The 23,354-nt window shown below is 41.1% G+C and overlaps 1 protein-coding gene across 6 annotated transcripts in view; it reads left to right on the forward strand.

Annotated features, from left to right (window-relative positions):
- ITSN1 (intersectin 1) overlaps nt 1-23,354 on the forward strand; it is a 248,908-nt gene that overhangs the window by 9,368 nt on the left and 216,186 nt on the right. The window contains exon 1 of one of the 6 annotated variants that reach the window (XM_054542468.2): nt 4,579-4,652. The exons of the other annotated variants lie outside the window; for them this stretch is intronic. The gene's annotated coding sequence lies outside the window, so the exon portion shown is untranslated. Of the gene's footprint in view, nt 1-4,578; nt 4,653-23,354 lie in introns of those variants that run through there. 6 annotated transcript variants of the gene reach the window in all.

A 23,354-nucleotide genomic window follows, 5' to 3' on the forward strand; every position in this document is an offset into this window, starting at 1 on the left:
TGTAACCTTACATTACTTCTTAGTTCAATTAGTTTCAAACCACAGTTATTATCTGTTATCTTTAGTTGTTTTGATCTTGGTAGATGAGGTGATTAATATTACAGTTGTGATTTGGTAATTTAAAAAATAGCATGTTTTTTCCTACTACAAAAGGAATACATGTTTATTGAAGAAAACTTTTGGAAACATACATAAGGAAAGAAGACTAAAAGCCTACCAAGATCTTACCATCCAGTGATAATGTCTGTTAATACCCTGTGAAGGTCAACATGCTCAAATTACCCAGCAGGTGTCTGGTGTGAAGCTACTCAGCCCGGGAGACTTGAAGGCCTGTTAGGGACCACGAGCACTGAAGGTGGCAGGACAGTCCAGGGCCAGTCAACCCAGACCTTTGTGGTTCTGGGAGGATGTGTCCTGGTGTTACTACACCTTCTAGTTATTTAGGAGAATGTGGGTTTAATATGAACTCTTCTGATTTTTATGTGGTCCACACTTTTTATTGTTAACACACTGGGGTTCAAAGCATACCTGAGGGCTGGATTCAGTCTTTGTTGCCTTGCCAGTTTGTAGCCTCAGGTACATACAGTTTTGTAGCCTGTGTTTTTCACTTATGTGTTGTATTTGCAGCCTTTTTTGCTACATCATCATATATGTAATCAGTCGCTTATTGCTGGACCTATAGATTCTTTGTCTTTTTGCTTTTTAATAAAGATAGATAAAATTCTTGGACCAAAAGATGTTCGTAAAGCCTTCGCAGCATACTGCCCTCAGAAGCATTCCCCCTATCATGTAAAAGGTACCTGTTTCCTGTTCTCTTACCAGGACTGGGTAAAACCATCTCCAAAAACATCTTAGCCAATTTTATTTGTTTTAACTTGCATTATTTTCTGTATTACTAATGAGTGTGAATGATTATTAAATGCCTATTGGCCTTACACAAATTTATTTGGTAACCAACCTGTCTTGCTGGAACTCTAAGTTCCAGCAATGTTTTGGTCTTGCATTCAATGCTTCTCAATCTTTGTGATTCCAGATAATATTAATACTGTGTTAGTAACAATAATTAGTACTAATTGTAGGCATCATTCCCCAAAACTGAGGGCATCAGTATCTTTGGCACAACTATAATCCACTTAAAGTACTGTGACTGGGAAGTTCTTTTTTTTTTTTGGACAGAGTCGTGTTTTGTTGCCCAGGCTGGAGCGCAGTGGCACAGTCTTGGCTCACTGCAACCTCCGCCTCCTGGGTTCAAGTGATTCTCCTGCCTCAGCCTCCCGAGTAGCTGGGACTGCAGGCATGTGCCACCATGCCCAGCTAATTTTTGTATTTTCAGTGGAGACGGGATTTCGCCATGTTGGCCAGGCTGATCTCGAACTCCTCACTTCAGATGATCTGCCCTCCTTGGCCTCCCAAAGTGCTGGGATTACAGGCCTGAGCCACCACACCCAGCCATGATTGGGAAGTTCTGAGTTTAGTTAGTTGTTCAGTGAATGTTTGAGCACACGCTGTATATGCCTGGCATTGCTCTAGGTGAGTAGCCCTGAACCAAGACAGAATCTCAGCCCTCTAAGACTTTTATGCTTTTTAAAAAATTCTCTTGGGTTTTTCGTACAGACCATCATGTTTATAAAGGACCATTTTCATTCCTAGAATTTATAATTTATTTTTAACTTGTATTTCTTCCTTTTTTTTGAGACAGAGTCTCCCTCTGTCGCCCAGGCTGGAGTGCAGTGGCACGATCTCGGCTCACTGCAAGCTCCACCTCCCAAGTTCATACCATTCTCCTGCCTCAGCCACCCGAGTAGCTGGGACTACAGGCATCCACCACCACGCCCAGCTAATTTTTTGTATTTTTAGTAGAGACGGGGTTTCATCATGTTAGCCAAGATGGTCTTGATCTCCTGACCTCGTGATCCGCCCGTCTTGGCCTCCCACAGTGCTGGGATTACAGGCATGAGCCACTGCGCCCGGCCAATTTCTTTCTTTTTTTTGAGATGATGTCTTGTTATATTGCCCAGGATGGTCTTGAACTGCTGGGCTCCAGCAATTCTCCTGTCGCAGCCTCCCAAAGTGCTGAGATTATAGGCATGAGCCACCATAACTTGTATTTGTTTATTGGCATGGAACTTCTAAAACAGTGATGAATGCTTGTTACCCTTTAATTCCTTCCTTCTTTCCTTCCTATTTTTCTTTCTTTCTCTGTTTGTCTCTTCTTTCTCTCTTTTGTCTCACTCTGTCAGCCAGGCTAAGTGCAGTGGCATGACCATGGTTCACTGTATCTGCAACCTTCTAGGTTCAAGCAATCCTCCCACCTCAGCCTCCCAAGTAGCTTTGACTACAGCCACAGCCACGCACCACCACACCTGGCTAATTTTTTTTTTTTTTTTTTTGGAGAGACGATCTCGCTGTGTTGCCTAGGCTGGTTGCGAACTTCTGGACTCAGGTGGCCCTCTCGCCTCAGCCTCCCCAAATGCTGGGCTTACAGGCATGAACTGCTGCACCTGGCCTTTGATTTTTTAAATTCACTTTAATTATCTTAAGTTCTGTTATACTCTAGACTCTTAGCAAGAGTCTAGAATCAACATTAGTTATTAGTTCCGTATTTTGATTATGAGACAAGGTCCAAAGCTGGGACTGTGTGATGAGAACCTTTGGAATGTATATCTAACCCAACACAGATCCCGTAACTGCCCTTCAACCTACACATCCAATTTCTTCCTACGTCCTTGTCCTTCTCCCCACAAAAGACATAATACATTGAACTTGGGTTGGGCACCTGACCAACCTGGCCCAATCAGTGTTCGTTCCTTCCCTGGAAATTTGAAACTACGCTCAATAGAGAAGGATTTGGCCTTAATATGCTCAAGGACCCTAAGTAAAGTATTGGGAGTTATAAGCAGTTATGTTCTGCTGTCTGGGGACCAAGAAAGATGATTTATGGATGGCGAGAATAAAGTAACTCTAAAGAGAAGCAGAGAGAACACTACCTGACTCTGACAGCGTTAAGCCACTCTCTTCCAGTCTGTTCTTGGTCCAGCTGCATTCTCGTTCTTGAGTTCTTAAGGTTATCTCCTTCCCTTTGATTTAGGTAGCTGGAGTTTCTATTACTGTGAACTAAACATTCTTCTCATTCTTAGCACAATATTCTTTTTATGATACTACCTTGTCTTTTTTTTTTTTTCCCTCTGTCTAGGGACGTTGTGAATTTATTATTATTTTCTCCATATAATAACATCAACAATTAGGGATAGCAAGAACCATGGAAGTACCAAAATGTAATCTAATTCAGGCAATCACAATTTGATTGGAAAGGCCATTTTACAAATGCAGACTCTGGCTCGGACCTCTTTTAAACCGGTGTAGATCTCTAGCTGAGGGAAAACAGGAAGGAAGAAATTTTGAATTTACTTTTAAATGTTGTAGAATTTCAGTGGTGTCATTTCCTTTCACATCCATATAAAATGTTGACCTCATGCAAAAACAAATACCAGGGACATTCACAGTGTACAGTATTATGTGCATCTGTATAGACGGTGAGTCTGAATTCTGTTCAAGTGTGTAGCCACTGAAACAAGATTTTTGTTTGTTTGTTTGAGGCAGAGTCTTACTCTGTCACCCAGGCTGGAGTGTACAGTGGTGCAGTCTTGGCTCACTGCAACCTCTACCTCCTGGGTTCAAACAATCCCCCCACCTCAGCCCCCAGAGTGGGTAGGATTACAGGCACCACCATACCTGGCTAATTTTTTTTTTTTTTTGTATTTTTAGTAGAGATGGGGTTTCGCCATGTTGGCTAGGCTGGTCTTGGACGCCTGACCCAAAGTGATCTGCCTGCTTTGACTTCCCAAAGTGCTGGAATTACAGGCGCGTGAGCCACTACACTGGGCCTTGAAACAAGACTCTTAAGTGTATTGTCGAAATACCAAGAAATTGAATCACAGAATAGTTTACCTGGGGCTGGGCTTGGTTCTTAGATTAGCTTTCTGTGTCGCGGTGATGTCATGTATCAGGAATCCTTAACTTAAAAAAAACTCAGTGATAAGCATAAGTAGTCCACTATCTAAATGCAGTTGGGTGGGGAGGTGGAAAAAGTGATAGGGAGAGAAAAAAGAGGATTGTAGGAGAGAGAAGGAAGAAAAAGGAAGGTTGCTTTATTGCCACAGTTTTCTTTATTCATAATTGTATTTGTATGAGCTTTTTCATTTCCAAGTGGAAGAAGCACAGCATTGAAATGTATTGACTCACATACCTGTCAAGTCCAAGGATTCTGATTGGCCTGGCATGATCGCGTGTCTGAACCCATCATATGACCAAGGGAAACGTGTACTCTCATTGGCTCTCCTGGGCCTTAGGTCTACCTTTTCCCCCAGTTGGTGAGACCAATACCTAAACTCCTGAAATTAACAGAGAGGAGTAAAGAGAAGTAGGATCTGTCAAGAGGAGAAAAAAATGCTAGGCAGGCAAAACAGATGGCCTTTACTCAGTGTATAATCAGTGTCATACAAATTAATAATTAATAATTGAAGTTACTTTTAAATGTTGTAGAATTTCAGTGGTGTCATTTCCTTTCACATAGGTGTAAAACGTTGACCTCATGCAAAAACCAATACTACGGACATTCACAGTGTACAGTATTGTGCGCATCTGTATAGAGGGTGAGTTTGAATTCTGTTGAAGTGTGTAGCCACTGAAACAAGCTTTTTTTTTTTTTTTTTTTGAGACGGAGTCTCACTCTGTCACCCAGGCTGGAGTGTGCAGTGGTGCGATCTTGGCTCACTGCAACCTCTACCTCCTGGGTTCAAACAGTCCCCCCACCTCAGCCCCCAGATTAGGTAGGTCAGGTCTGTGGCCTGTCACTTGTTTTATTTATTTGTTTATTTATTTATTTGACAGAGTCTCGCTCTATTGCCCAGGCTGGAGTGCAATGACGCGATCTCGGCTCACTGCAACCTCTGCCTACCAGGTTCAAGCAATTCTCCTGCTTCAGCTTCCCAAGTAGCTGGGATTACAGGCGCCTGCCACCACGCCCGGCTAATTTTTTGCATTTTTAGCATTTTTAGTAGAGACGGGGTTTCGCCATGTTGGCCAGGCTGGTCGCGAGCTCCTGACCTCAGGTGATCCACCTGCCTCGGCTTCCCAAAGTGCTGGGATTACAGGCATGAGCTACCACGTCCGGCCTTTTTAAATTTTTTTATTTTAATTTTTAGATTCAGAGGGTACATGCACACGTTTGCTATGTAGGTTTATCACATGATGCTGAGATTTGGGCTTCTAATGAACCAGTTGCCCAAGTAGTGAACATAGCACCAGATAGGTAGTTTTTCAACCCCTGCCCCCGTTTTGGAATCCCCAGTGTTTATTGTTCTTAATTTTGGGTCAGAGTGTACCCAATGTTTAGTTCCTACTTACAAGTGAGAACATGCAGTATTTGGTTTTCTGCAGAAGCTTTCTTGACCTTCTCCTTTTATCTCTTATTGTCAGTTTCCTGCTAGTTTCATTTCTTTCCATAAGCAGCTGTGACCTCAGCATGGGTCATTTCAGCTATTTCCTTGCCCTGTTGCTTTGTTACATTTAGGACTTCTCAGTTCCCTTTGAGGACTTCTTATCCTTAAAATGTTGCTGTCGCTAGGGCTTTTCATACCCTCTTTTGACATTTCACTGGTCTTCCACGACAGTCATTTTCACTGTTATCTATCTATACCTGGAGCAGTGTCTTTTTTTCTAACCCTGCATCATGTAATGATGATGTTCTGATAGGTGATTTTGTCATTGTGCAAACATCATAAAGTGTATGGTTGACCTTTGAACAAGGGAGGGATTAGGGGTGTTGGTCCCCAACACAGGCAAATCCACATATAGGCAGGGCTCCGTGGCCCTTGCCTGTAATCCCAGCACTTTGGGAGGCCAAAGTGAGAAGGTTGCTCGAGACCAGGAGTTTGAGACCATCCAAGCAACAAAGTGAGACTCCCATCTCTCCAAAAATTTTAAAAATTAGCTGGGCATGGTGGTATATACTCTTGTAGTCCCAGCTACTAGGGAGGCTGAGGCAGGAGGATTGCTTGAGCCCAGGAATTTGAGGTTACAGTGACCTGTGGTTGTGCCAGTGCACTCCAGCCTGGGCGACAGAGCCAGATTCTGTTTTAAAAAAAATCATATAACCTTTTTGACTCCCCCAAAACGTAACTACTAATGACCTATTGTTGACCAGAAGCCTTACTGATAACATAGTCCATGAACGCATGCTTTGTATGCTATATGTATTATATATTCTATTCTTACAATAAACTAGAGAAAGGAAAATAGTATTAAGAAAATTATAAGGAAGATAAAATATATTTACTATTCATTAAGTGGAAGTGGGTCATCATAACATTCTTCATCCTCATTGTCTTCACGTTGAGTAGACTGAGGAGGAGGAAGAAGGGTTGGTCTTACTGTCTCAGGGGTGACAAAGGTAGAAGAAAATCTGAATATGAGTGGACCCACACAGTTAAAACTCATGTTATTCAAGGGTCAACTACTTATACAAACCTAGGTGGTATAGCCTACTATACACCTAGGTTATATGTATAGCCTATTTTGCTCTTTGGTTACAAACCCCTACAGCCTGTTACTATACTGAATACTTTAGGCAGCTGTAACACAAGTATTTACAGCAGTATTTGTGTATCGAGACATATCTAAACATAGAAAAGGCACAGTAAAAATATGCTGTTACAATCTTACGGGACCACGATTGTATGTGCAGTCCATCATTGACTCAAACGATACTGGCTGCATGACTGTACCTACTGGATCCACTGGGCACTTAAAAATTCAACACATCTAGAACATTGCTCACCTGCCACCTTTCTTCTAACCAACCTCTTCCTCTGTCTGTATATCCCATCTTGGTGAATGATACCATTATCTATCCTTTTGTTCATTGTTTCAGCAGTTATTTATTGATTACTTACTGTGTGTCAGATAGTCTGTTGTATAATTTTATATCATTTTGTTCCTGATTCCTAGCACATAGCTTCCAAAATCTTTGGAATTTCCTGAGCGGTGGGAGTGTCTTGTTATTCATAATGAGCTCTTTTGGATCTTATCTGAGTTCATGCTAATGAAATGGCTTCTGGGGATGAGGGGCTGGACAGCCTCAGAATTGGGGGTGGTCCAGAGGAAGCAGTCAGGAAACTGCAGGATTGGAGGGTTGGAACTTTCAGCCCTGCACCACCACCAGCTCCAGGGAAGAGAGAGGGACTGGAAATTGAGTTCAGTCACGTGGTCAGTGATCTACTTAATCATGCCTATGCAATGAAATTGCAAATGAAAGCCCTGGAACTGTGAGGTTCGGAGAGCTGGGTTGGTGAACCCATGATGTGCAGAAAGGTGGGTGCCTGTATTGCACGGGGGAGGAGAGGGCATGGAAGCTCTGTACTTCCCCTCCCCCATGCTTTGTGCTGTGAGTCTCTTCCATTTCGCTGTTCCTGAGTTGCACAGAGCTTTTCCATGTTCGGTGAGTTGTTCTAGTCAATTACTGAACTTGAAGTGGAGTTATGGGAACCCCTAAATTTGTAGTCGGCCTGGCAGAAGTGCAAGACTTGAGGCTGGCATCTGAACTGGGAAAGTCTTATGGGACCAAGCCCTTGACTTGGGGAGTCTGCACTAACTCTGGTAGTGTCAGAATTGAAATGAATGGTAGGACACTCAGTGAGTGTTGGAGAACATTTTTAGAACTCAGTCTGCCTATAGTGTTTTTGTATACTGTGTCTATATACAGTATAGACTTAGTACCTGCCCTTAAGCTAGATAGGTGAACAAGCAATTATAATTTAGCTTTGTAAGCTATTCATGGACTAAGTCAGCAGCCTGTACCCTTTTTTTTTTTTTGAGATAAAATCTTGCTGTGTCACCCAGGCTGGAGTGCAGTGAGATGATCATGGTTAACTGCAGCCTCAACCTCCCAGGCTCAGGCAATCCTCTCACCTCAGCCTCCCAAGTGGCTAGGACCACAGGTGTACACCACCACACCTGGCTAATTTAAAAAAAAAATTTTTGTAGAGATGGGATCTCACTGGTCTCAAACTCCTAGGCTCAAGCAGCCCTCCCGCCTCAGCCTCCCAAAGTGCTGGGATTAGAGGTGTGAGCCACTGCACCCAGCCTGGATTCTATCTAATGCTGAAGTCGGTGGCTTGATTCTGTCAATTCAGCCTCTGAAAGGTCGTCTGAATTCACCCTTTCTAGCCCCACTGCTCTGGTCTTAGTCCAGGCCTTTATATATTTTTTCACTTTACTACTTTGCTCTTAATGGTTACTGCTTCCTGACTCGTCTGGCTTCTCTGTTCCACTTCATTTTACACGCACATGTGGCCAAAATAATCTTTGTTATGTGCTGCTCCCACAATAAGATCTTTCCCCGTGCTTTTATCTCCTAAGGTGGTGGACCTCAAACCTTTTGGTATCAAAACTCTTGTGTCCTCTTAAGTGATTGAGGTCCCCAGGGAACTTTTCTTCACGTGGATTTTTGTCTTATCATTGTCTGCCAGATTAGAAATTAAAACCGAGAAATTTATACTTAAAATAGCTGTAATAAACCTATTACATGTTAACATAAATAACATTTTTATGAAAACCGTTCACAAAACAAAAAAATTTAGTGAAAAGTGGCCTTGTTTTACATTTTTTGCAGATCTTTTTCATACCTTACTGAATAAAAGATGGCTGAATTCCATAACTGCTCCTGTAGTCAGTCTGTTGTGAAACGTTGTTTTGGTTGAAATAGTTGAAGAAAATCTGGCCTTATACAGATACGTAGTTGGAAAGAACAGGAGTCTTTTAGTGGCATTTCCAGAAAATTGTGGTTATTTTGTGATTCTGTACCAAAACTTGACACTGGGTAGTTTCTTAAGGATTGGTTGCAGTGTAGAATCTGAAGTCATATGAATGAACTTTTTATCCTCTGTCACAATAAAATCTATTGATCCATCCTATACTTTGAATGGCTATTTTATCCCTGTTTGATTTGACCAATACATACAACTTTATGTATTGGTCATTTGGAAAATACTGGGTCACTGAGTTATGTAGATCTTACAAATGTTGACACATTTCATTAAACAATATCACAAAATCGCATTTGTTATCACCACCCATCTTATTAGAAAATTCTTTAAATGTTGAGAAGCAGTCTAGCTCATAATGGCAGATACAGGTTTTCCAAAATTCTAATTTTCACCCCAAATTCAAATTTTATCATGAACAGCAAGTACTATCAGTTGTTTTTCTTACAGCATCAGGCTTGCTGTATTTTTGAGAAACTGTGCCAGATAGCCAAATCTGAATAATCATAGTTTTTTTTGGTTGTTGTTTTGCCAAATAAAAATCGGGTTCCTGTACAAAAAAAAAAATGGCTAGTTTAGCTCACAACTCAAATGATTGCACAGTGATTTTCTTGGACATTGTTGTTTGGTGTACCACATAAATGCTTTGAGTATCTAGTCATACAAGCATTAAGCGTGTGTACTCAAGGGCTGAGATTTAATAAAGTAATAATTTTTCATGATTCATCAAAGACATCCTGTTGTAAAACTGACTTTTTTTTTTTTTTTTAATGTGAGTGTTTGGCAGTGAAGAATCCAGTGACCACACTGGTACAGTTTGGTGCCACTGCTAAGGTGGGAGCAGTTTTACCCACCATTGTTTTTGTATCAGTGTAAATAAAATCACAGTGAAAAGAGCAGATCTTGCCTGAGTACCATCATGATGATATGGTTTGGCTGTGTCCCCACCCAAATCTCATCTTGAAATGTAGCTCCCATAATTCCCATGTGTTATGGGAGGGACCTGATGGGAGATAATTGAATCATGGGGGCGGTTCCCCCGTACTGTTCTTATGGTAGTGAGTAAGTCTTAGGAGATCTGATGGTTTTCTATGGGGTTTCCCGTTTCATTTGGCTCTCATTTCTCTCTTGGGGCCGCCATGTAAGACATGCCTTTTGCCTTCCACCATGATTATGAGGCCTCCCCAGCCACCTGTAACTGTGAGTCCATTAAACCTCTTTTTCTTTATAAATTACCCAGTCTCGGTGAAAATGAACTAATACACATAAGAATTTTGACCATTTGAACCCCCATGAAAGGGTCTTAGGACTCCCAGGGATCCACAGACCACAAGAGAATTGCTGCCTTGTAGGATAAAGTCTAAACCTTTACTCACAGTTTAGAGTGCATTATGCTGTATCTCTGTTGACCTTCCCCTTTTCCTCTTCTATTTCTCTTCCATCTGGATCTCACCATAGAATGTTCTTTTGTCACTTCAGCTTTACAATTTATTTCCCTTCTGCCTCCCTCTATCTGTCCCTTATCCTTTAGGCCTAACTGGGTGTTACTGAAGTGAAAATACCGGTACCTGCCGCAGCTATGAGTCATTTTCCCTTTGATTTCCAGCACTGAACTTTTGGCTCTACCTCTTTCCATCTATTTTCTAGGGACCTCTGATTTAAAGTTCCGAATTTACAAATCCCATCATATCAGGAAAGCGTTTTACATCCCTCTTGTGACTTAAACTTAATTTATACTAATATTTTTCATTTTGAACCTTCATATACCTAATTAAATGAAACATTTGAGCAAATAGGTGATGGGATATTGCCTTTTTTGGAGTCTTCTGTTCTGTCAGAAATGGTATTATAGTTAGGTCTAGCCCAGGGAAAAAACTGATTTCCTTTAACAATTGTTTGAATGATACCCATTTTCCTAATCAGGAAGGTTTCTTGGTATTATCTAGGTACCGGGTTTTATGCTGCTGAGTTCATCAGTTAAATGGCCTTTAGATAAAGGACAGGTTGGAGTTGTGCTCAGCTCATATAGAATGTGCTTTAGAAGGACTTCTGATATTATCTGACCCACACTGCCCCTCATGTCACACATGTTTCTGCATGTACACAGGATGAGTACTGAGTGCCCGTCATGTTTCAGGGATTCTGCAGATCTTTCACATATGCCATCTAAAATTTGCTTTTCACAATTTTGTGAGCTAGATGGTAAGATCCTTGTGTTACAGATGAGGACCTCGAATTTGCTGCCATTTGTGCAATGAAAACATAAATGGCATAGTGAGTAGCTGAACTTAAATAAAGAATCATTGACTTACCACATAAATAATAGTATTATAATATTATAAAACAAGATTTGGTATAAATGAGCTTTTATCAGTATAGACACATCTCAGGCATTAGTCTACCTTGCCTAGAAGGAGCAGGAATTATTTATTGAGCACTGTTTTGGATATATACTGAAGTTCCCTCAAATTCTAATGTCTCATAACTCTTCAGGCAGTTATAGCAATTGCTGGATATACCAGGAAGTAATGCCTGTAATTACTGCTCAGAAATGAAATATGTAAACTCTAGCATTATGTTCATACTGGTTTTATTATGAGATATATTACCTTTTAGATTTCTTCTTATGAGATCCATTTTTTTTTTTTTTTAGATTTAGCTTACAAAGCCATTAACTGTTATAAAATTATACTGTAAATTATAAGCTTTAGTTAGATGGGCCGTTAGGCCCCAGCTTTGCTGGCAACTGTAACCTTTTATGATTGCAGTCAAAATGTAATCCAGACGCTCTTGGTAATAGACCATTGAGTCAGAATATCCTGAATATTGTTTTGCAGGTTCAAAATGTTGGAAAAGATCTGAATCAGGATGATAAAATGACATTCACCCATCTGATTTTGGGCTTACTTCTTTGTGACATACCTAACCTGATGATTAAATTCTTTTTTTTTTTGAGGTGGAGTTTCGCTCTTATTGCCCAGGCTGGAGTGCAATGGCACGATCTCGGCTCACCGCAACCTCCGCCTCCCAGGTTCAAGCAATTTTCCTGCCTCAGCCTTCCGAGTAGCTGGGATTGCAGGCATGCACCGCCACGCCTGGCTAATTTTTTGTATTTTTAGTAGAGACGGGGTTTCTCCATGTTGAGGCTGGTCTCGAACTCCTGACCTCAGGTGATCCACCTGCCTCGGCCTCCCAAAGTGCTGGGATTACAGGCGTGAGCCACTGTGCCCAGCCTCTGATGATTAAATTCTAAAACCAAGAGTTATTTAAAAGATTTTGTAGACAGTGGGGGTTGGAACTTGAAAGTGACCCGTCAGCTATGTAGCTACTAGCATTTTCCTAAAAAGTCCTCAGTGAGGCAGCCGGACAAGGTTGAGAGGCAGGCAGCATAGCCAAGGGATTCTGGAGCCAAGCTGCTCAGCTACTGTCTTAGCCCACTTCGTGTTGCTGTAATAGACTACCTGAAGCTGGGTAATTTATAAAGAAAAAGGTTTATTTGGCTCACAATTCTGATGGCTAGGAAGGTCAAGTTTGAGCATCTGGTGAGGTCCTCAGGTTGCTTCCACTCAGTGTGGACTCCTGAATGTGATGTGGATGTGAAGAAACTGGAATCATCCTCATACATTGTTGGTGTGAATGTAGCATGGTGCCGCTGCTGTGCTAAGGGGAGCTAGAGAGTGCAGAGGTCACATGGTGAGAGAGTTAGTAGGAGCGGGATGGGAAGGGGCCAGGTTCTTAACAGCCAGCTCCTGTGAGAACTCAAAGTGAGAACTCACTCACTCTTGGGGAGGGCCTTAATCTATTCATGAAGGATCCACCCCATGACCTGAAAACACCTCCCACTAAGCCCCACCTCCCTACACTGCCACAATGGGGACCAAATTTCAACCTCAGATTTGGTGGGGACAAATAGCAGTTACTAACTGTGTAACCATAAGCAAGCTATTTAACTTTTCTGTGCCTCAGTTTCCTCATCTATAGAATAAGGTCGATCACAGTTCCTGTCTCATAAGATTGTTGTGAGGATGCTAAGACAGCACAGTGCCTCACTAAATAGTAAACACTGTATAAGAAATGATTATTATTTTTATCGCCTGTGATCCAAGCCCAGCATTTATCATTTAAGACACAAATGAAGTTATTATATGTAGTTTTGTTACCAGTTGATTATTTGACCTCTCTTAATTTCTCAGTTACTCTTTCCATCATCTGGAAGCTTCGCCATTTGTTTTAAGCTTTGAAGAGATGAGAGGAAAAGATGCATGATAGGCTTAAATTACTCTCATCTACTTATAAAAAATAATTAGACATAACTCGGCCAGGCGCAGTGGCTCACGACTGTAATCCCAGCACTTTCGGAGGCCGAGGTGGGTGGATCACGAGGTCAGGAGTTCGAGACCAGCCTGGCCAACATGGTGAAACCCCGTCTCTACTAAAAATACAAAAATTAGCTGGGCGTGGTGGCGGGCCCCTGTAATCCCAGCTACTCGGGAGGCTGAGGCAGGAGAATCGTTTGAACCCGGGAAGTGGAGGTTGCAGTGAGCCAAGGCTGCACCATTGCACTCCAGCCTGGGTGACAGAATGAGACTCTGTCTCAAAAAAAAAAAAAAAAAAAGAAAAAAAAAGAAAAAAAATAGACATAATGCAAGATAATGTCATTAAAAAGTGGGCAAAGACCTGAGTAGGCATTTTTCCAAGGAAGATATCCAAATGGTCAACCAGTACATGAACAGATAGATGCTCAAAATTGTTAGTCATTAGGGAAATGGAAATCAAAACTATGAGAATACCACTTTACAACCGTTAGTATGGCTATTATTGTTTTTAAAAAAGGAAAATAACAAGTATTGGTAAGGATGTGAAGAAACTGGAATCCTCATATATTGCTGATATGAATGTAGCATGGTGCCACAGCTGTGTAAAATAATTTTTCAGCTCCTCAATTAGATAAATACAGAGTTATATGGCTTAGCAATTCCATTCCTAGCTATATACCAAAAGAAAACAGGTGTTCAAACAAAAACTTGTACATAATGTTCATAGCAGCGTTATTTACCATAGCCAAAAGGTGGAAACAACCCAAATGTCCATCAACTTTTGTGCATCAGTGGACAGTGTGGCATATTCATATAATGGAATATGATTCAGCTATAAAAAGAAATGAATGATACACGATACAGTATAGACATACCTTAAAAGCATGTACAATAAACATTAAGGCATGTATAACATAGATGTACCTTGAAAACATGCTAAGTGAAAGAAGGCAATCTACTGTATGGTTCCGTTTTATTTTTTTTTGAGAGGGAGTCTCGCTCTGTTGCCCAGGCTGAAGTGCAGTGGCATGGTCTCAGCCCACTGCAACCTCTGCCTCCCAGGTTCAAGCTATTCTCATGCCTGAGCCTCCCGAGTAGCTGGGATTACAGGAGCCCACTGTCGTGCCCAGCTAATTCTTTTGCATTTTTAGTAGAGACAGGGTTTCACCATGTTGGTCAGGCTGGTTTCGAACTCCTGACCTCAAGTGATCCACCTGCCTCGGACTTCCAAAGTGCTGGGATTACAGGTTTGAGCCACTGCACCTGGCCTGTATGGTTCCGTTTATATGAAATACCCAGAATAGGCAAATCTGTGGAGACAGAAAGCAGATGAGTAGCTGGGGCAGAGCATAGGATTTCTATTTGGGGTGATGAAAATGTTCTGGAACTAGATACTGGTGGTGGTTGCACAACTTCATGATCGTCTGAGATGTCACTGAATTGCATACTTTAAAATCAGTACAATGGTAAATTTTATGTTATTTGTATTATGCTGCAATTTAAAAAAAAATAATAATTCAACATGACATTTATTCCAAGTTTACCTCAGTTGTAATTTTGCCAAAATACTTTCTTAAACCATTTTATTGTAATTTTAGGCTAAGATCGTTTGCACTTTATATATAGTAAAATGAAATGTATCATAGTTGTTTTATTCTCTTGTAAATCTAGAAAAGATAAAAAATGAAAGCCGTGAGAGTTTTAAATATGTCTTCGCTTTGTGCAGATGTTCTCAAAGGGTATTGTGGAGCCCCTGGGGCTCCTTATGACCTTTTCAAAGGGTCTGCAGGTTCAGGTTATTTTCATAGTAATTGTTGAGAGTTATTTGCTTTTCAAAATTTTATTTATTTATTTATTTAGAGACGGGGCTTTGCTCTGTCCCCAGCCTGGAGTGCAGTGGTGCAATCACAGCTCACTGCAGCCTCGACTTCTGGGCACAAGTGATCCTCCTGTCTCTCAGTCTCCCAGCTGGGACTACAGGGAGGCATTGTTTTACATTTACATGCCACCATGCCCGGCTAGTTTTTTTATTTTTCATAGAGATGGGGTTTTGCCACATGTTGCCCAGGCTGATCTCGAACTCCTGGGCTCAAGTGATCCACTCCCATCTCGGCCTCCCAAATTCTGAGATTACAGGCATAAGCCACCACACCCAGCCTATTGCTTTTTTTTTTTTTTTTTTTTTTTTAAAACTCTTTCTCTCCACAGGTGTAAAGTGTAGTTTTCCAAACGCTATATAATATATGATGGTGTAGTCTCTTTGTTGGCTAATGGTCTATGTACTTGTATATGTCTGGGTTTTTTTTTTTTTTTTTTTTTTTTTACAATTCTCTAAGGTAAGCTCTTTGTGATCCTCAATAATTTTTAAGTGTATAAAAGAGTCCTGAGGCCAAAAAGTTTGAGAACAAAATGTCTTGGTAAAAAATGTATGTGCCAATAATGAAAAAGCATATACGAACTACTTGTATTATATATTTTTGAAAATAGAAGGAAAATAAATTGTAAGCCAAATGACTTACTGTAAGACAAATGGCTGCTTAGCTTTTATCATCTTTACTGCTCAGAGGTTACTAGATTTGGAACCAAAGTGTTCTTTTTGGGACACGGTAGGTTTCTGGTTTTAAAAAAGGATGTCTGGTGTTGGTTAAGTCTATAGTTTTGAACTTCCTAATCCAGCAGCTCTGCGGAGTAGGTAGTGATACTTGGATTTTATAACCAGGACACAAAATGGTTAAGTAACTTATCTGTGGTCCGACAGCTAGTAAGTGGCAGATCTGGTGTTTGGATCCATGAAGTCTGTTTCCTGAGTCTGCACTGTTCACAGTATGCGATCTATATAATATCTCTCCTTATGTACATTTTATAATAATAGCTCCCTGGGAATATATGTGTGAAGTTCTCATTTGGAAGGCTGGCATCGTAGTACTGCACTGATAGTGGTGGCAGTGATTGTGAGGCGGGTTGGGTTCTGGTGCCTAAGGCAGGGGCTCCAGCAAGCAGATGGTTAGAGGAGAGATAGGGAGCAAGGATAGGAGGATGGGCCACTATAGGGGCCAGACCTCCTGCCCAGGATATTTCTGGTCCAGTTTGAAAGTTGGACCTTTCCTTCCTAGAGATTGGCTCCACTTATGGCTTTATAATAGGACCTCTTCCCCTTCTGGAGTCCTTTGGAGCAAGATGCATTTTCACAGTTTTCTCCCAACCTCTTTACTTGAGTCTAGCACTTACTGCCTTTGAACTTCTCTGAGGGTTTTTACTACCAACTAGAAATGAAAGAAAAAGTTGAAGAGGGAGATGGTATTCAAAAGATAAGTGGTACAAATTGGAGTCTTTTAGGATTCATATTATTAAAACGCAATTTGTCAACCTCCCTAAGAGGGTCACATCGCTGTGGTGTGGGCCCCCCCAAGGCATGTCATCACTGAGGTTAGGATGGGCTCTCTGCCATGAGGAGTAAACCAGTGCCTCCAGCTACTGGCTAGAAACAGGGAGTGTTGCCAAGAGATCTGCACTGGGGCTGAAGGACGTCCCCCTCCCCACTTCCCTTTTGCTCTTCTTACTATCAGTCTTTACTACCGCAGATCCCTTTCTAGGATCCACGACCCTTGCTAGGGTAAAGTGGGATGCAGGGATGGGGCCTGGGGATGCTCTAGGCAGTTTGCCTGAAGGAGCGGCTCCATTGGTATTAAAGATTAGGCCTTCTGGTACTTTCTTCTCCACTTTTATCCATTGGTATTAAAGATTAGGCCTTCTGGTACTTTCTTCTCCACTTTTACTTTGAGTTAAAGGCTCTTACCTCAAGAGATTTTCTTTGCTCTGTGGCCATATCTGTAACTGTCCTTAACTCTCTGTGCATGACAGCCCCAAACCTTCCCAGTGGAATGGTGCAAGCTTAGAGCCTTGCAGGTCAGTGACCCCACACTTGGCACAGGAATTCCAGGGAAATGTGTGAAGGGCAGTAGGTGGCTCCTCCGTCCTGCTTCTTTGAAAACCTCTGACCTAAAAGGTTTTTGAAGCTGAATCTTTGAAGAAAATGTGTATGGGATTGTAGAGATAGATGCCTAGGTGGCTGAAGGGGGTGTGGCAAGTGGATGGCCTCCCTCAGGGCTCCTTTCCACCTGTGGTGGCCACAGGTTCAAGACTCCTGTCCAAACATTCTGGTTTGTTTATGTATTCCAGAAGCAGAGAGAGAAGAAGGTATTGTATTTTTTGAGACAGTCTCGCTCTGTTGCCCAGGCTGGAGTGCAATGGTGCGATCTCCGCTCACTGCAGTCTCCGCCTCCTGGGTTCAAGCGATTCTCTTGTCTCAGCCACCCTGAGTAGCTGGGATTACAGGTGTGCACCACTATGCCTGGCTAATTTTTATATTTTTAGTAGAGATGGGGTTTCACCACATTGGCCAGGCTGGTCTTGAACTCCTGGCCTCAAATGATCCACCCGTCTTGGCCTCTCAAAGTGCTGGGATTATAGGTGTGAGCCACTGTGCCTGGCCCAAACTGGTATTATATCTGCATGAAAAAGGGTCACTGTGCCAATACTTTTTTCATTTAAGTTTTATTTTTGAGACGGAGTCTCGCTGTCACCCAGGCTGGAGTGTAGTGGCACGATCTCGGCTTACTGCAACCTCCGTCTCCCGGGTTCAAGCAATTCTCCTGCCTCAGCCGCCCGATTAGCTGGGATTACAGGCGTGAGCCACCACGCCCGGCCCTCATCTGAGTTTTAATATGTTTGTGAGTAGAAAATGTCTTAATTTTTTTTTTTAAATCTCAGAAAATAACATGTGTTGGTGTTGAGATCTCTCTTGAGTGGCTTCATCATTTATTCGTGTGCCCAACCTAGAAGCTTATTCTTTATTCTGAATTCCTTCCTCCCCCTCACACCTGATTTAATTGCGCACTATTGATCTGGCTTAGTTCTGGAACTTCCCTCACTCTCACTCAGGTGTTGCCCTAGCCTCATACCTGCTCTCTCTCCAGCCAGTTTTGCCCTCTCCATATCTTTTTCCATTAGAGCAGTAGTTGTCAAACTTTTTGATTAAAACTGAGAGGCCATGTGCAGTGGCTCATGCCTGTAATCCTAACAGTTTGAGAAGCCCAGGTGGTAAGATCACTTGAGCCCAGGACCAGCTTGGACAACATCGTGAGACCTTGCCTCTACCAAAAAGTAAAAAAATTAGCCGGGGGTGGTGACATGTGCCTGTGGTTCCAGCTGTGTGGGAGGCTGAGGTGAAAGGATTGCATCAGCCCAGGAGTTGGAGGCTGGATTGAGTCGTGATTGTGTCATGACACTCTAGCCTGGATTACAGAGCAAGACACTGTCCCAGAAAACAAAACAAAACAAAATCTGAGAAATTACTTATTCCCTAATTTATTATTTGGTTATTAACTTATTTAAAATGAAAAACCCATTTAAAGTTAGCATACATAGCTTTTTAATAAAAATCGCTTTTTTTTTTTCTCAAAACAACAACATAAAATGTAGTCGAAAGAGTGGCCATGGTTCACTTATGTGTTGCAGACCTCCTTAATGTCTGGCTGGATGGAAGAGTGTCTCATCCAGTGCATACATGCATGAGTCATCGCTGTCAGGTCTCAACCCTGTCAGACAACACTCTTTTTTTGTAGTCTTTGGTAATGCTTCCTTTATTCTTATGAAATGTATTCATCTCAGAATTCAGATAAATTCATGCAACCTACCGACACACATAATTTCAAAAACATCAATGTAATGCCCTACTTTTTTTTATAAAGAAAAAAATGAAAGTAACATACTAACATGATAGTAGTTCAGTGTGTCAGTGTTGTCTCAGCTCCACTAGGATCACATGCTCACTAGGTCAGGTGCACTGAGAATGCAGTGGCTGCAAATGCACACGGTAGAGGTACATTACTTGGTGATTCAAATATCAAGAAGGGCATTAGATGTAATGACATGTTCTCTAAAACTGTGAGCAACTTTTGGTGAAATATAAAACAGTCTTTTGATTTATGTGGTAATTATATTCCTAGGAAATTGAATGTGTAGTAAAACTTGAAAAAGTCTTTTGTGATTCTGTGTGAAATGAAATTTGGTTTTAGGTTCCGATAATTATACATGGGGCTTTCCCCTACATGAACATCTAGAGAAACATTCAAAAGTCATATGGGACAATTCCTCATATGGGACTGTTCTGCACAACCTGTTAAATAAATGCCAGTGGTGCCTCCCAGCGAATGAGACCACCAAAAATATCCCATGGATTTTCACACATCCATTAGGGAATGGTACATACCTATTAAGAACCACTGATAAATGGAATCTTGGCTGTATTTTTTTTTCTTTTTTTTTTTTGTTTGTTTGTTTTGAGACAGAGTTTCGATCTTGTCACCCAGGCTGGATTGCAGTGGTGATCTTGACTCACCACAACCCCCGCCTCTCGGATTCAAGTGATTCTCCTGCCTCAGCCTCCCGAGTAGCTGGGATTACAGGCACCAGCCACCACGCCCGACTAATTTTGTATTTTTAGTAGACACAGGTTTCACCGCGTTGGTCAGGCTGGTCTTGACCTCCTGACCTCAGTGCTGGGATTACAGGCATGAGCCGCTGTGCCCCGCCTGTTTTGTTTTTTTAAGTTGGATGATAATTTAAAAAATAACTTACAATACAACGTGACCAACATGGTGAAACCCCATCTCTACTAAAAATACAAAAATTAGCAGGCATGGTGGCGCATGCCTGTAATCCTAGCTACTCAGGAGGCCGAGGCAGGAGAATTGTTTGAGTGAGGTTGCAGTAAGCTGAGATTGTGCCATTGCACTCCAGTCTGGGCGACAGAGTGTGACTCTATCTCAAAAAAAATAATAAATAAATAAATAACTTACAATAATAATTACTTGAATCTCACCATTAATCAGTGTTAATATTTTGTTGTATATCCTTCTTGTCCTTTTTTGTACATTTGTAGTTTTTTTCCATTCAAAAATGGGATCATTTAAAATTTTAAAAAGAATCAATGTCTTGGCCGGGCACAGTGACTCACGCCTGTAATTCCCAGCACTTTGGGAGGCCGAGGTGGGCAGATCACCTGAGGTTGGGAGTTCAAGACCAGCCTGACCAACATGGAGAAACTCCGTCTCTACTAAAAATACAAAATTAGCCAGCGTGGTGGTGCATGCCTGTAATCCCAGCTACTCGGGAGGCTAGGGCAGGAGAATCGCTTGAACCTGGGAGACGGAGGTTGCAGTGAGCTGGGCAACAAGAGCGAAACTTTGTCTAAAAAAAAAAAAAGAATTGATGTTTTGATGCTACTTAATTTTACCTAATTCATGTGTTTTTAAAAATCATAACAAAATCAGTTTTATTCTTCATTTGATCATACAATTAGTACCATCTCAGGTAAGATGCAAACAATGTATACTCATAAGTCTCTTTTTAACATTAAAACTGGTGCTACCTAGGGAAGTACAAATGAAACCACAATGAGATATCACCTCCAACATGTTAGGATGACCATTATAAAAAAGACTGAAATAATAAGAATTGGCCAGGATATGAAGAAAAGGGAACCCTTGTACACTGTTGGTGGGAATGTAAATTGATATGAAGCAGTTATGGAAAACAATATGGAAATTCCTCAGAACATTAAAAATAGAACTACTGTATGACCCAGCAATCCCTATACCCAAAGGAAATGAAATCAGCACCTTGGGAAGATATCTGCACTCCCATGTTTCTTGTGGCATTGTTCCCAATAGACAAGATATGGAAACAATTTTTTTTTTTTTTTGAGACGGAGTCTCCTTCTGTCGCCAGGCTGGAGTGCGTTGTCATGAACTCGGCTCACTGCAACCTCCACCTCCCAAGTTCAAGCAATTCTTCTGCCTCAGGCACCCAAGTAGCTGGGACTACAGGCGCGTGCCACCACGCCCAAGTAATTTTTCTATTTTTAGTAGAGACGAGGTTTCACCATGTTGGCCAGGATGGTCTCGATCTCTTGACCTCGTGATCCACCCGCCTCGGCCTCCAAAGTGGTAGGATTACAGGCGGGATCCACCGCGCCTGGCGGAAATGATTTAATAAGTGTCTGTTGCCAGATAAATAAATAAATTGGGGCATATACATACAGTGGAATATTAGCCGTAAAAAAGGTGATCCTGTCATTTGTGACAACATAGATGAATCTGGAGGGCATGGTGCTAAGTGAAATAAACTAGAAAAAGCAAAGAAAAATATTGCAAGATCTCACTTATATGTGGAATCTGAAATAAAGCTGAATATATAAGAATAGAGTGGCTAAGTGGTTATCAGGGGAAGGAGAAGTGGGAGATGTAGGTCAAAGGGGACAAAGTTGCAGTTACATAGGATGAATAAAACTAGAGATCTAATATGTAGCATGATGACTCTGGCTAGTATTATTGTATTGGAGAATTTGCTGAGAGTAGATTTCAAGTACTCTCAACACACACGTAGCTATGTGAGGAGATGGATATATTACTTCTGACTGTAGTAGCCATTTCACTGTGTATATGTTTGTCAAAACATCATGTCGTGTACCTTAAATATATACAATAAACAAAGAAGAGGTGCCGGTTTGAAGGGGCGAGGACAGAGCATGGATTTGCGGAGAGTTAGGTGGCCTTGGTGACTTAATCTCTCAAACCTTCAGTTTTCTTATCTGTAACACGTATTAGAGAAACTGTGTCGTCAGAACCTACCCCTCGGTGGGGGTAATCCCAGCTGTTTGTCCTCAGCTCATTTCTAACTGAACTGCAGGCTTCTGAAGAGCAGCCAGGATGTCACCTTTTCATCACCTAGCATCAGCTCAGGACCTGGCTCATTAATTTATTGAACAAATGAATGTGGCAGAAAATGTGCTATTGGTGTTGGACTGTGAATAAACTTTGTTTCGTGTTTATCATGGTTAAACCTCCATCAGAGGTAAACAGCTATGTTAATTATTGCATCAAACTTCCGTACATCTTGCCCCAAATGGGATCATTTATTTGTTCAAGATAAAATGTTTTTGAAGTTTTTAGCACACCTGATTGTTGTATTTCTTCTAGATTGGGCTTGGATATTGTTATTACTCAGGAATCTGGTTGAATGATTGATTGTATAGCTCTGCCTTTGACATATGTAATTAAATGAGTTTGTATTTAATGTGTTCCTTGAGGCAGCCAGGTGTATTTACCTCAGAACTGTTGAAGGCTTGCCATGTCTCTAGGACTCATTGCTACCTTTAAGGCATCTCTACAGGTATGATTTTCTTTTACTGTGGATTTTTTCTTTCAAAAGTTTTTCAGCTGTTAGAGATTTAGCAGCTCAGTCTGTTTGAATGATTTAATGTGTTACTATTGAAAATTACTTTGAAATACAATTTGACTGTTTTCAAGAGAGTTTGGATTCTGAAGCCCCACAGCGTATAGGCTGAAACAGTGGTTCTCAAATCTAGCATGCATTCACTGGATCTGGGACAGGATCCAACAGTTTGCATTTCTAACAAGTTCCCCATTAATGCTGGTGCTGTTGGTCTGGGGACCAGACTTTGAGAACTATTGGGCTAAAGTGTGGAAGACAATTAAAAGTAATAATATGGAGGAGAAATGGGGCCCAGTGTGTTTGGGAACAGGATCCCTTTGTGCTCTCCAGAGACAATAGAGCAGTAAAGAAAAACTGGTTTTGGCACCTGAAAAGAAGGAAAATAGACATAAACTTTAGAAAACACTGTATGATAGTTGGAGTGGTCCTTAAAAATTAAGATAGGAAAAGAGATTTGGAAATAATTTAATTTTAAAAAGTTTATTTTACCTTTTTTATTATAGGAGTAATGCATGTTCATAATGGAAAGTGTCATAAATACAGAAACATTTCTATTCTAAAAGAGAGGAAAAATTTCCCCAAAGTATCTTCTGACATTTTTGGCAATGTCCATTCAGTATCTCTTTTATGTGTGGGACTTTTTTGTTTTGCCATGAAATAAAGTTTTTATTGTCAAAATAATATATGCTCATTATAATGAAAGAAAAAGAGAGATCATAAAGGATACTCACTCTTTCCAGAAACAATACTGATAACATCCTGAAGTTTATTATTTGATATCCCTTTATGTGAATATATCCATTTATGTGAATTACCTTGACCATATGGTTTTATAACCTAATTTTTTCAGTCACTATCTTTTCGTATCATTAGATGTAATTCTGAAGCATCTTTTTTAGGTGCTGAGTACCTTACTGTG

This window comes from Pongo abelii, chromosome 22 (assembly GCF_028885655.2).
Source record: "Pongo abelii isolate AG06213 chromosome 22, NHGRI_mPonAbe1-v2.0_pri, whole genome shotgun sequence".
Lineage (NCBI taxonomy): Eukaryota > Metazoa > Chordata > Mammalia > Primates > Hominidae > Pongo > Pongo abelii.